This window comes from Hippopotamus amphibius, chromosome 1, assembly GCF_030028045.1.
Source record: "Hippopotamus amphibius kiboko isolate mHipAmp2 chromosome 1, mHipAmp2.hap2, whole genome shotgun sequence".
NCBI classification, from domain to species: Eukaryota; Metazoa; Chordata; class Mammalia; order Artiodactyla; family Hippopotamidae; genus Hippopotamus; species Hippopotamus amphibius.
In genome coordinates, this window is record NC_080186.1 from 80,428,007 (window position 1) to 80,443,043 (window position 15,037).

Consider the following 15,037-nt stretch of genomic DNA (forward strand, 5'->3'; position numbering starts at 1 on the left):
TCTTGCAAGAGCACTGGAATTAAAACTAACTGCTGAACAATCATCGACAGAAAGACACTGGAACTCACCAAAAAAGACACCCCACAACCAGAGACAAAGGAGAAGCCACAATGAGACGGTAGGAGGGGCACAATCACGTTAAAATCAAATCCCATAAATGCTGGGTGGGTGAGTCACAAACTGGAGAACAGTTATACTGCAGAAGTCCACCCACTAAAGTGAGGGTTCTGAGCCCCACATCAGGCTTCCCAACCTGGGAGTCCAGCAATGGGAGGAGGAATCCCCAGAGAATCAGACCCTGAAAGCCAGCGGGATTTGATTGCAGGACCTCCACAGGACTGGGGGAAACAGAGACTCCACTCTTGGAGGGCACAAAAAAATGTGCTCACCAGGACCCAGGGGAAGGAGCAGTGACCAGATAGGAGACTGAACCAGAACTACCTGCTGGTTTTGGAGGTTGCCTGTAGAGGTGGGGGGCAGCTGTGGCTCACCAAGGAGGCAGGGGCACTGGCAGCAGGGGTTTTGGAAAGTGCTTATTGGTATGAGCCCTCCCAGAGTCCGTCATTAGCCCCACCAAAGAGCCTGTGGGCTCCAGCGCTAGGTGGCCTCAGGCCAAACAACCAACAAGGTGTGAACACAGCCCTACCCATTAGCAGACAAGCAGATTAAAGTTTTACTGAGCTCCGCCCACCAAATCGGATTAAAGCTTTACTGAGCTCTGCCCACCCAGCCCTACCCACCATCAGTCCCTCCCATCAGGAAGCACATAGGAGGCTCCTAGATAGCTTCCTCCACAAGAGGGCAGACAGCAGTATTAAGCAGTATCAGCAGTATTTCATCTTGCAGAACTGAAAACCACAGCCACAGAAAGACAGAGAAAATGAAAAAGCAGAGGACTTTGTACCAGATGAAGGGACAGGATAAAGCCCCAGAAAAACAACTAAATGAAGAGGAGATAGGCACTCTTCCAGAAAAAGAATTCAGAATAATGATGGTGAAGATGATCCAGGACTTTGAAAAGAGACTGGATGCAAAGATCGAAAAGTTTACCAAAGATCTAGAAGAATTAAAGAACAAACAAACAGAGATATGCAGCACAATAACTGAAATGAAAAATACACTAGAAGGAACCAATAGCAGATTTACTGAGGCAGAAGGGCGAATAAATGACCTGGAAGACAGAATGGTGATAATCACTGATGCGGAAAAGAATAAAGAAATAAAAATGAAAAGAACTGAAGACAGCCTAAGAGACCTCTGGGACAATGTTAAACACACCAACATTTGCATAATAGGGGTCCCAGAAGGAGACGAGAGAGAGAAAGGACTGAGAAAATCTTGGAAGAGATTATAGCTGAAAACTTCCCTAACATGGGAAAGGAAATAGCTACCCCAGTCCAGGAAGCACAGAGAGTCCCAGGCAGAATAAACCCAAGGAGAAACACGCCAAGACATATAGTAGTCAAGCTGACAAAAATTAAAGACAGAGAAATGTTATTAAAAGCAACAAGGGGAAAAGGACAAATAACATACCAGGGAACTCCCATAAGGTTAACAGCTGATTTCTCAGCAGAAACTCTGCAAGCCAGAAGGGAGTGGCACGATATATTTCAAGTGATGAAAGGGAAGAACCTACAACCAGGAATACTCTACCCAGCAAGGATCTCATTCAGATTTGAGGGAGAAATCAAAAGCTTTACAGACAAGCAACAGCTAAGAGAATTCAGCACCACCAAACCAGCCCTACAACAAATGCTAAAGGAACTTCTCTAAGCTGGAAACATAAGAGAAGAGAAGGACCTACAAAAACAAAAACAAAATAATTAAGAAAATGGTAATAGGAACATACATATCGATAATTACCTTGAATGTAAATGGACTTAAATGCACCAACCAGAAGACACAGACTGGCTGAATGAATACAAAAACAAGACCCATATATATGCTGTCTCGAAGAGACCCACTTCTGACCTAGGCACACATACAGATGGAAAGTGAGGGGATGGAAAAAGATATTCCATGCAAATGAAAATCAAAAGAAAGCTGAGTAGCGATACTTGTATCAGATAAAATAGACTTTAAAATAAGAAATGTTACAAGAGACAAGAAAGGACATTACATAAAGATCAAGGGATCAATCCAAGAAGAGGAGATAATTATAAATATATATGCACCCAATATAGGAGCACCTCAATACATAAGGCAAATGCTAACAACTATGAAAGAGAAAATCCAAGGCAGAAACAGAGACACAGATGTAGAGAACAAACACATGGACACCAAGTGGGGAAAGAGGGGAGGGTTGGGGGGGAATGAATTGGGAGATTGGAATACCAAATTGTACACTCTAAAATATATGCTGTTTATTGTCTGTTAACTGTATCTCAATAAAGGTTCTTAAAAAAAAAAAATAATGGCTTCTGGGCTTCCCTGGTGGCACAGTGGTTAAGAATCCACCTGCCAATGCAGGGGACATGGGTTCGAGCCTGGGTCTGGGAAGATCCCACATGCCGTGGAGCTACTAAGCCCATGTGCTGCAACTACTGAGCCAGCACTCTAGAGCCTGCAAGCCACAACTACTGAGCCCATGTGCCGCAACTACTGAAGCCCTCGCGCCTAGAGCCCGTGCTCCACAACAAGAGAAGCCACTGCAATGAGAAGCCCATGCACCACAACAAAGAGTAGCCCCCACTCTCCACACCTAGAGAAAAGCCTGTGCTCAGCAATGAAGACCAATGTAGTCAATAAATTAATTAATTAAGAAAAAGAAATAATGGCTTCTAAATTTCTCACTTTTGCTGAAAAACATAAAATTACAGATCCAAGAAGCTCAGCAAACTCCAGTCGAGATGAAAAATACGTGTTTATCTATGCACATGTACATATACCTGCCATAGTCAAACTGATAAAAATTAAAAATGAAGGGAAAATCTTGAAAGCAGCCAGAGAAAATTGATGCTTTACATGTAGGGGAAGCTATTTAAATGAAAGCTGACTTCTGATCAGAAACCATGGAGGTCAGGAGACAGTGGAATAACATTTTAAAGTGCTAAAGGGAAAAAAAAAACCTCAATGCAGAATTCTGTATCTAGATACTATCCTTCAAAATGAAGGTGAAAATGATATTATCTGGTAAAAGAATATTTTTCACCAGCAGACCTGCATAGAGGAAATGCTAAAAGAAGTTCTTTGAGCTAAAGGGAAATGATATCAAGTACAAATTTATATCTATTTGAAGAATAGTAGGAATGGTAGATATGTCATAAAAATACATAAGACTGTAGTTGTCCATCAGTATCTGTGAAGGATTGGTTCCAGGAGGCCCCATATATACCAAAAGCTGTGTATGCTCAAGTCCCTTATATAAAGTGGTATAGTGCAATGAAAACAATTGGCCCTCTGTTTCCGAGGGTTTTCTATGCACAGATTCAACCAACCATGCATACAAATCTTAATCCACAGATGAGAAACCCATGAATGTGGAGGGTTTACTGTATATTTATTGAAAAAAATCTGTGTATAAATAGATTAGCACAGTTCAAACCCATATTGTTCAAGGGTCAACTGTATTTATTTTTTGCTTGTAACTTCTTGAATAGGCGTGAGTGTTTAAAACAAAAATTATAACGCTTATTGTGGGTTTTATAACGTAGATATATGCATAACAGTGTAGCACAAAGGACAGAGGCAATGGACAGTAACATTTTTAGATTCTTACATTTATGTAAAGTAGTATTGTATTAACTGTAAATGAACTGTGAGGTATTAAAAAGGCATATTGTAATCCCCAAAGTAACTAATAAAAAATGTAAAGAAAAATAGTACATAACCAAAAAAATACATAAAAAACAATAGAAGAATTGAAGTGGTATACTAAAAAATGTTTAATCAAAAGAAGGCAGGAAAGGAAGATCTGAGGAATAAAACACAAATGAGACAGAAAACAAGTAGCAAAATATAGAACCAACTGTATAATAATTACGTTAACTCTAAGTGCAGTAAAGACAGCAATGAAAAGGAGAATATCAGACCAGATTTAAACACGTATAGATTTAGGTACATATATCCCAGCTCATTTAATCCTCATAACACTGATACCACCCTAACTGGATGCCACAATACAATAAAAGAATTTTAAGAACATTTCTGATCAGTATATTTCACGAACATAGAATCAGAAATCCTCAGCAGAAGATTAGCAAACCTAATTCAGCAATTGTATAAGGGACAATACATCATGTCCAAGTAAGATTTATACTAAGAATGCAGTTTTTTCAATATTTGAAAATCAATTATTATTTTTAAAAGGAGAATAAAGGATGACCCTAATCGAAGATGCAGCTGCTTCTACATAACTGCCCTGGTCAAAAAGGAGTCCAGAGTGACATTTTTCCTTGATGATCACTGTTTTGTTTGCTGTAACTGATCTATAGCATTTCAGGAAAAGACAGTTCCCATTGTACCTGCCGTTTCTCAGCTGTGCCAGATGAAGTTTTCAGGATAACTGAAGTTGAGCTTTCTGGTGAATGAGTACTCTGAGGCCATGACAGTGATGGAACACAACGGCCTCAGGACCTGGTTGCCCCCAAGTTTTCCTGTCAGTGTCTGATACTGAAGAATCTTGAAGATACCAGCTTGTTGCTGGAGCTGTGCTTTAGAATGAGATTTGTCTTAAACTGTGATTGTGGCTCTACAGAGTTGTGAAAGAAGCGCATGGTAAGAGGCAAACTAGGAGATTACAGGCTCTATTAGGTGGAAACATTGACCTTTGTGGGGGTTTTTTTGCTAATGTTGGTACTTGACACATAAGTGACCAATAAAAGACTCCTGGTTGGTTGGATAGCTAGGTGGATAGATAGATAGGTAGATACTAAAGAAGATCATATTAATAGTTCTATGAAGAAGACACCCATTTATGATAAAATGAAAATTCAGCAAACTAGGATAGAAGGGAACTCCTTCCTATGAAAAACCTACAAATATCATACTTAAAACTCTGCAGTTTTCCTAAGATTAGGAACAAGGCAGGAATGCGCCCACTCACAACCTCTATTCAACAAGCACTGGGACTCTGCTGGCGGCACTGTGGTTAAGAATCCGCCTGCCAATACAGGGGACATGGGTTCAATCCCTGGGCCAGGAAGATCCCACATGCCGCAGAGCAACTAAGCCCGTGCACCACAACTACTGAGCCTGTACTCTAGAGTCCATGAGCCACAACTGCTGAGCCCATGAGCCACAACTACTGAAGCCCGCATGCCTAGAGCCTGTGCTCTGCAACAAGAGAAGCCAAAGCAGTGAAAAGCCCGAATACTACCACAAAGAGTAGCCTCCGCTCACAACTAAAGAAAGCCTTATGCAGCAGTGAAGACCCAATGCAGCCTAAATAAATAAATAAACAGCCTCCTCCAGCTGCTGGAAATCCAGGCCTTAGGTGGCTAGAAAAACAAACAAACAAAAAAACACAAAGCACTAAAAAGAAAATGCATAAATGTTGGAAAGGAGAAAGTAAAATTGATGATCTGCTGATATGATCATGAACATGGAAAATCCTAAGGAAGCTGCAAAACAATTATTAGAACTATTTAGCAAAGATGCAGAGCACAAAGTCAATATACAAAAGTCAATTCTATTTCTCATGTTAGCAATAAACACCTGGAAAATGAAGCTTAAATTTTTCCGTATATAATTATGTAAAAAAATATACAAGAAGTTTAACAGAAGGCATGCAAGATTTCTACTGTGAAAATTACAAAATGTTGCTTAGAGAACATAAAGATTTATATAAATAGGGGCATGCTTATGGATTGGAAGACTATATCAAAATGTTGGTTCTCTCCAATTGATCTTTTCTTATTTTTATTTATTAATTTTTTAAAAAATTTATTAGCTGCATTGGGTCTTCGTTGCTGCGTAAGGGCCTTCTCTAGTTGCAATGAGTGGGGGCTACTCATTGCAGTGGCTTCTCGTTGCAGAGCATGGACTCTAGGCATGTGGGCTTCAGTAGTTGTGGCGTGCTGGCTCAGTGGTTGTGGCTCACAGGCTCTAGAGTGCAGGCTTAGTAGTTGTGACATATGGGATTAGTTGCTCTGAGGCATGTGGGATCTTCCCAGACCAGGGATCAAACCCATGTTCCCTGCATTGGCAGGTGGATTTTTAACCACTGTGCCACCAGGGAAGTCCACCAATTGATCTTTAGTTTCAGTGCAATTCCTGTCAATCCTGGCAACATTTTAAAGAGATAGAAAATCTGATTTCAAAAATTTTATGAAAGCACTGAGGACTTATAGCAGCTAAAACAATCTTGAAAAAGAAGAGTAAAGTTGGAATACATAGACTAAGTAGACTTACTGTATATACAAAGTATGTACACTGCCTAGACTTAACTATACTGTATAAAGTGGCAGTGAAATCAATGTGGTTTGGGCATAATGACAAATAGATAAAATGTAAAAGAATAAAAAATCCAGAAATAGAACCAACCAAATGCCAAAGTAATTCAGTTGGGGAAAGAGAAATCTTTCCAATTAGTTCTGGAACACCATGTGAAAAAACAAACCAAATACCCTTGACTTCTACCTTATACCATATACAAAAATTAATTTGAGATGTAGCATAGTCCTAAATGTAAACAGTAGAGTTTCTGGAAGGAAATACAGTATATGAGAATATTGTTACAACATAGGGTAGATAAAATTTCAGACAAGGTATATAAAGCAACCGTAAAAGAATAAAATTGGTAAATCAGACTACATCTAATTTATATATTCTAAATATAAGTTTAGAATATATAAAGAACTCTTGGGACTTCCCTGGCAGTCCAGTGGTTAAGACTCCATGCTTGCACTGCAGGGGGCATAGGTTTGATCCCTGGTCAGGGAACTAAGATCCTGTATGCCACATTTTAACCTTGTTAAAATAATCATACAAAGACTTGATCTGATACTTAATAAAAGAAGTTACATGAATGGCGAATAAACATTTTGTTAGACATCAGGGAAGTACAAGTGAAAATTAAGTTGAAATACTATATAACATCCAGTAAAATAGCTGTAGAGTTGATCCTTGAACAACATGGATTTGAACTGTAAGGGTTCACTTACATGCCCATTCTTTGCAAGAAGTGTGTACTATGGTACTGCATGATCTGTTGTTGGTTGAATCTGTGGATGTGGAACCAAAGATACAGAACATAGTTATACATGGATTTTTTTTTATGTGGACCATTTTTAAAGTCTTTATTGAATTGGTAACAATATTGCTTCTGTTTTATGTTTTGGCCTTTTGGCCACAAGGCATGTGGGATCTTAGTTCCCCAACCAGGGATCGAACCCACACCCCCTGCACCAGAAGGCAAAGTCATAACCATTCAACCAGGGAAGTCCCTATACATGGATTTTTGACTGCATGGGAGTCAGCACCCCTAAACCCCACTTTGTTCAAGAGTCAACTGTTTGTGCTTTTTACATTTGGAGAATACTAGGGGAATAATGAATCTTAGTAAATAGTTTTGGTTTGCACAGAGGTATGGGTTACCACTTCTTAAACTAGTTTCTGTATGCTCTAGGCTTGAGAGAGGTAAGTTTATTGCAGATAATGTGAGCTAGGTTTTCACTGTAGGCTGAGGAATTTAAAATATGTTGCCTTTGCATTGGAGGTATCAACATGAAATCATGGATTTTTTAATATATGTATAAAAATCCACGTAGATATGAAAGTGTGTCTGTGTGTGTTTTCTGTTCTGGCTCTGTCTGTTGCCTATAAACAATGACATAAGTAGCAATGAACACATCTAGTGCCCAGATTTTGATTTCTAAATACCACTGTCCACTAAAAAGAACCAAGTCTTTTTAAAGGAAAAGCTGATTTCAGGGCTGGAATAGAACAGTGTGTGTGTGTGTGTGTGTGTATGTGCTGGAAAATAAGGAAGTGCTCAAAGAGTTATGGGTACATAAGGTACATTGGAGGCAGGGTGAAAGGGGAATGATCCAACTGCCAAATTGGGACAATTAAACATCAACATAAATGATAGGATTGATTATAATCCATAGGATTAAATAAAATCCATGATCCTCTGGTGATGTAAAGAAGTGAAAAAAGGGAAGAGAAAGGAAGGCTATTCCTTGGAGTAGAATGCTAATTAATAAATATAAATATGATAGGATTAGAAAATCATCAGTAGTTCTTTAAAAGTATTGGGACAAAGTTTGATAGGAAACGATATTTACATATAAGATTTCTTATTTATTACATTGGAGAAAGCTGACAGATAACATCTTAATCAATGATCAAAATACTAGTTACTGATCTACTATCACTGATATTGTGACAAACCAATGTCATGTGCTTCAAGTTATCATGCTTTCAGAAGGATACAGTATTATTTTTGTAATATTTATGGCAAAAAACCCCACATAACCTCATCATGGGAAAATATTAAATAAACCCAAATCGACAGATATTCTACAAAGATCACTGGCCTATGCTCTTGAAAAATGCCAAAGTCAAGAAAAAGAAAGGTTAAGGGAACTGTTCTAGATAAGGGAGACTAAAGAGATGGGACGATTAAATGCAATGAGTGATCCAGGATCGGATCGTAGACTGGGGGATTGGCTATAAGGGACATTATTGGAACAAGTGATAAAATTTGAATAAGAACTGTTGATAATAGTATTGTATCAATGATAAGTTTCCTGATTTTGATCAATATGCAAAAATCAGTTGCTTTTCTCGACCTTAATAACAAACTACCAGAAAGATAAGTTAAGAAAACAATCCTGTTTACAATTGCATGAAAAAAGAATAATAAACTTCCTAGGAGGAAGTTTAACCAAGGAGGTAAAAAGCCTGTACACTGAAGGCTATAAGACATTGGTAAAAGAAATTGAAGAAGGTGCAAATAAATGGAAGGATATTCCGTGCTCATAGATTGGAAGGATTAACACTGTTAAAATGTCCATACTACACAAGGCAGTCTACAGATTCAATGCAATCCTTATCAAAATTCCAATGGTATTTTTCACAGAAATAGAAGAAACAATCCTAAAATTTGTGTGGAACCACAAAAGACCCTGAATAGCCAAAGCAATCTTGAGAAAAAGCAAAGCAAAATTTGAAATCATCATGCTGATCTCAAACTATATTACAGAGTATAAAAATCAAAACGGTATGGTATTGGCATAAAAACAGACACATAGATCAATGGAACAGAATATTGACTTCAAAAATAAACTCATACATATATTGTCAATTAATTTACAACAAAGGAGCCAAGAATATACAATACAATATGAAGGACAGTCTCTTCAATAAATGGTACTGGGAAACCTGACAGCCCTATGCAATAATAGCCCCTTGAAGGTAATACCTAAGATCATAAACCTCTTAAAGAAAATGTAGGCCACAAGCTCCTTAATGTTGGTCTTGGCAATGATTTTTTTGGACCTGATACCAAAAGCAAAGGCAATAACAACAAATATAAGTGGGACTACGTCAAACTGAAAAGCTTGTGCACCACAAAGGAAATCACCAACAAAATGAAAAGGCAGTCTACAGAATGGGAGAAAGTATTTGCAAATCATGAATCTGATAAGGGGTTAATATCTAAAACACACAAAGAACTCATACAACTCAATAGCAAAAATCCCCAATCTATTAAAAAATGGGCAGAGGATCTGAATAGACATTTTTTCCAGAGAAGACATACAGATGGTCAACAGGTATATGAAAAGGTGCTCAACATTGCTAATCAGCAAGGAATGCAAGTCAGAACCACAATATCACCTCCCACCTGTTAGAATGGCTCTTATCAAAGAGACAAGAGAGAGCAAGTGCTGGTGAGGATGTGGAGAAAGGGGAATCCTGTGCATTGTTGGTGGGAATGTAAATGGTTGCAGCCACTATGGAAAATAAGAAGGTTCCTCAAAATATAGAACCCCTATATGATCCAGCATCTTCACTTCTGGGTATTTATCTGAAGGAAGTCAAAACGCTAACTCAAAAAGATACGTGCACCCCCATGTTCATTACAGCATTATTTACAATAGCCAAGTATCCACCAGTGCATGAATGGATAAAGAAAATGTGGTGTATATATATACAATGGAATATTATTCAGCCATAATAGAGAAGAAAATTCTGCCATTTGCAACATGGGTGGGCCTTGAGGGCATTATGCTAAATGAAATAAGTCAGAAAGAGGAAGGGGAATACCATATGATCTCACTTATGTTTGGAATCTTTAAAAAGAACAAACTCATGGAAAAGGAGATCAGACTTACGTTTACCAGATGTGGGGGCGGGAGGGGAGGAATTTGAGGAAGGTGGTCAAAAGGTACAAACTTCTAGCTATGAAATAAATTGTCCTGGGGATGTAATGTGCTGCATGGTTACTGTAGTTAATAATACTATATTGTATGTTTGAAAGTTGCTAAGAGAATAGATCTCAAAAGTTCTTATCACAAGAGAAAAAATTGTAACTGCTTGGTGATGGATTTTAACTAGACTTACTATGATGACCATTTCACAATATACCCATATATTGAATCATGTACATCTGAAATTAATATTACATTTCAAAAAATTTTCCTGATTTTGATGCTTATACTGTGATTATGTAAGAGAATATCTTTACTCTTAGAAAAACACAAATATTTATGGATAAAGGTATACAGTGTCTCCAACTTATTTTCAGTGGATCATTAAAAATATTTTGCATTGTATATATATGTGTGTGTATGTTTCTATAGAGAATGATAAAGCAACTGGGACAAAATGTAAAGAAGTATTAAGTCTGGGAAAGGATAGCAAAAGCTTTTATTCCTAGAATATTTTTTTAACTTTATAAATATATAAAAATTTAAAAACCCCAAAAAATCCATCCAGTTGTTTTTAAAACATGCTAATAAATGGATTAAACAGTAAATTAGACACAATTCAAGAAAGAATTAGACAATTAGAAGATAGACTTGAAGAAATTGCCCAAAAGGCAACATAGAGATCAGTGGTAAGAAATAGATGTTTAGAGATATGGAAAATGGAATAGAAAATCTAAAATTTCTTTTAGAGGGAGTCTCAGAAAGGTAGAATCAAGGAGAGCCAATACTTGGAGAGATTATGGCTTAGAGTTTTCCAGAACTGATAAGATACAAATCCACATAAGAGACTGCCTTAGAGATAAGACAGTGTTAATATGACATCTTTTGGGAACCTGCCATTTAAACCACCTTAAATAGAATTGGAGGATTATTAAAAAAAAAAAAAAGGAATTAAATATATTCTTGAACTTAAGACTGATGTTTTAAGTAAAAAAGTAAGTAAATAAATCATTTATTTATATTAACACTTTTGTGCCAATCACTGTGTCAGGCTTTGGGGATTCTAATATGAACAGATATTATACTTTCTAGGAGTTTTAATTTTAGTGGGAGAAAGAGTTCAGCAAGTATTTAAAACTCATAATCTACCAGTTAACAGGCAAGATGCTAATGATATAAATATCTTAGTCTAGGGAGGAAATAAACTATTTCAACATGATAAGTTTAATGAGAAGGACATGCACATGTGCTATAGGTATAGAATGGAAAGATCCTTAGTGCAGTCTGAACGGTGTCAGGGAAAAATTAGATGTGACTGTGCTGGAATCTCAAGGAAAAGGTAGACATCAGTGTTAGTTTATTATTGTTAATTTTCATGTTGCAAAATATTGTACATACGAAAAGGTATATAAAATATCACGCATCTGCCACGTTTAATTCTGATTAACCTGTTTGGCCTCTTTTAATCGAATCTTTTAAAAGGCTTATTCATGTCCTTTATATATGTATGTGTGATGATATACACATGTATATATGTTTCTCACAGAAGGTAATAGTAATGAATATTTTATTAATGTTCATTTTTGAAAGCACTCATTTAAGAGTGAAATGATCTCATTGCCTTTCTCATTTTATTCAACCCAAAGAACATCTCACCTCCATCCATATATCTTCTGGGTTCAATATTCCCAAATATATCCCTTTTATCTCTGTAAAAATTCTTTAGCTAATTCTTTATTAATCTTTTGAGAAAGCAGCTTTTGATACCATAAATGTGCTGTCCAGTGACTGGTTAAGGTTTTGCCCAGTTATATTGTGAAGAATGACAAGATTAATCATTTATTTAGTTGCTTTCACATGGTGACCATATTTCTGCATGCAGTGTAGTGATATTCCTGCTTACCCATGCTGCGATAGTGAATTATGTGACCTCTGTGAATGTTGAACACAAAAGAGCATAGGCTTGAATGAAAGGGAGAATGCAAAGATATAGGAGATTCTTCTCCCTTCTTTGCTCATTCCCATACATAGAATGGAAAATGTATCATTTTAGATTTCTCAATTTATACCTAAAAAGTCACATGGGCTATGAATTAGGCCACTGCCTTTCATCAGAGGATTTCTAAAGAGTCTCATATGCATATTCCATAATCCTCTAAACACTCTGTGTAGTTGTAGCTGGCAATATTATTATCTCCATTATAGAGAGGAGTAAATGGAAGCACTGATATACTAAGTGATATTTTTATCTTCCATTCAGAAATTTACTACTGATTTACAGGCCAGTATTATTGTCAACTTTATGAAGCTTAGTGAGATTATGTGATTTGCCCAACCTTAGGGGAAGAATTTGGCATAACATCAAGGCTCCCAGAGTCTTATCTGCCTTACTAATTTTATCTCCTTCCCACTCGCACACACTCTTACCCTCAGCTCTGCTATTCCAAATCATATTTAATCCAATGTTTTAAAAGTCCTATAAGGGACGAGGGATTACTGTTAGTCACGGTTGTGGTACTTATGAGGGAGAAAGGAGGAGTGTACAGCATGGGACAAATGGGAGGTTTTGGGGGATAGCTGGCAAACTTCTCTTTCTTGATCCTGGGTGTTGGTTCCAAGGGTGGTTGCCTTATAATAATCCATTAAGCAATATATTTGTTTAATGTAAAAAAAAAAATAAAAGATCTGTAAGGGAACCTTAAATCATGTAGCTTCATGAGTCCTTGAGGTGTCATTCCTGGTTCTTAATTAGGAATCAAATGATTATTTTTTTCTAGAATAATGTTTTTAATATTGTAACTGCTTTTAGTAATGTTATATACTAAAACTCATGCACTTGTTCTATTCTGATGAATTAGAGAATCCTATTCGGAGTACTACCATGTGGTAAGCTAAATAAAATAATGGAAGATGGTCTTAGAGAGTAATATGGCTAATTCTACATGGTTACTTTCTTTTCCTGTTGATATAAAATTACATATCTTCATCTTTCTTAAATTCTCACCATCAATAATGCTGGTAGCAATCAGAATTTTGATCCCAGTGAACCAAAACCTAGTATGCCTAAAGATGGACTATAGTATTCAAATTGTGGGCATAGGTGTAAATTTGGTTTAAGCTGAAAGTGAGAAGTGACCTGTAGAGATTATAAGGTTACCCATAAGAGGGAGGTAATTAGGATATAATAGGTGCCTATTTAAAATGTATGTATGTATTTTTAAATTGTGAAATATACACAGCATAAAATTTACCATTTTAACCATTTTAAAGTGTACAGTTCTGTGGCACTTAAGTCTAGGTAACCCTTGAGTAAATTGGGGATTAGGGGCACCAGTTATAGTCCACCTATAACTTTACAGTCAGCATTGCATATTCCTAGTACTGCATCCATGGATTCAACCAATTGCAGATTGTGTAGTATTATAGTATGAATTTGTTGAAAAAAAAAAAAAAACTCAAGTGTAAGTCGACCCTCGCAGTTCAAATTCATTTTGTTCAAGGGTCAACTGTACATTTACATTGTTGTACAACTATCACCATCTTCTGTCTCCAAAACTTTTTATATCTTGCAAAACTGAAACTTCCTGTCCATTGAACCCTGACTCCTTATTCACCCCTCCTCCCAGCCCCTGGCAACTACCTTTCTATTTTCTATCTTTATGAATTTGACTGCTTTAAGCACCTCATTTGAGTAGAATTATATAGTATTTGTCCTTTTATAATTGACTTTTTTCACTTAGCATAATGTCTTCAAGGTTCATCCATGTTGTAGCATGTGGAATTTCTTCCCTTTGAAGGCTGAATAATATTCCCATGTATATGTATACCAAATTTCTTTACTTATTCCTCTGTCCACAGACACTTGCATTGCTTTCATCTTTTGACTATTGTGAATAATGCTGTTATGAACATTTGTGTACAAATACCTGTTTGTGTCCCTACTTTCAGTTCTTTTGGGTATATGTTCATAAGTGGGCTTACTGGATTATATGTTAATTCTATGTTTAACTTTTTGAGGAACTGCCAAACTATTTCCATAGCAGCTGTACCATTTTACAGTCCCACCAGCACAAGAGTTCAAGTTTCTCCATCCTGGCCAACACTTATTTTCTGGGGTTTCTGATAGTAGCTATCCTGATCATTGTGAAGTGGTATCTTGTGGTTCGTGTGTGTGTGTCTGTGTGTGTCTGTGTGTGTGTGTGTGTGTTTCTGATTTCCATTTCCCTAATATTAGTGATGTTCAGCATCATTTTTGGTGTTTACCAGCCATTTGTATATCTTCTTTGGAGAACTGTCCATTTGAGTTCTTTGCCTATTTGGGGGTGCCCATTTTTTAAAACCAAGATAGTGACCATAAGAACTGCTTATTACTTTACAGAACTACCAGAAATATATCACTTAATTGCTAACTAATACTGATAGCAAGTGAATAAATACTTTAGAAAAATATTTGTCCCACAAATCTGATCAAGTTTTGCCTGTCCTTCCTTTGTGTATTTTTTTTAAATAAATTTATTTATTTATTTTATTTATTTATTGGCTGTGTTGGGTCTTTGTTGCTGCACACGGGCTTTCTCTAGTTGCTGCGAGCAGGGGCTACTCTTCATTGTGGTGCGCAGGCTCCTCATTGTAGTGGTTTCTCTTGTTGTGGAGCATGGGCTCTAGGCACATGGGCTTCAATAGTTGCAGCACATGGGCCCAGTAGTTGTGGCTCATGGGCT

General features: G+C 37.0%; 1 protein-coding gene and 1 non-coding gene across 6 annotated transcripts in view; both read left to right on the top strand.

The window, feature by feature from the left end:
- Window positions 1–15,037, top strand: part of ITGB3BP (integrin subunit beta 3 binding protein) — a 94,545-nt gene that overhangs the window by 5,672 nt on the left and 73,836 nt on the right. The window lies entirely within an intron of this gene.
- Window positions 4,319–4,453, top strand: LOC130843065 (small nucleolar RNA SNORA16B/SNORA16A family). Its single transcript, XR_009050696.1, has one exon. It is a non-coding gene; the product is annotated as a small nucleolar RNA SNORA16B/SNORA16A family (small nucleolar RNA).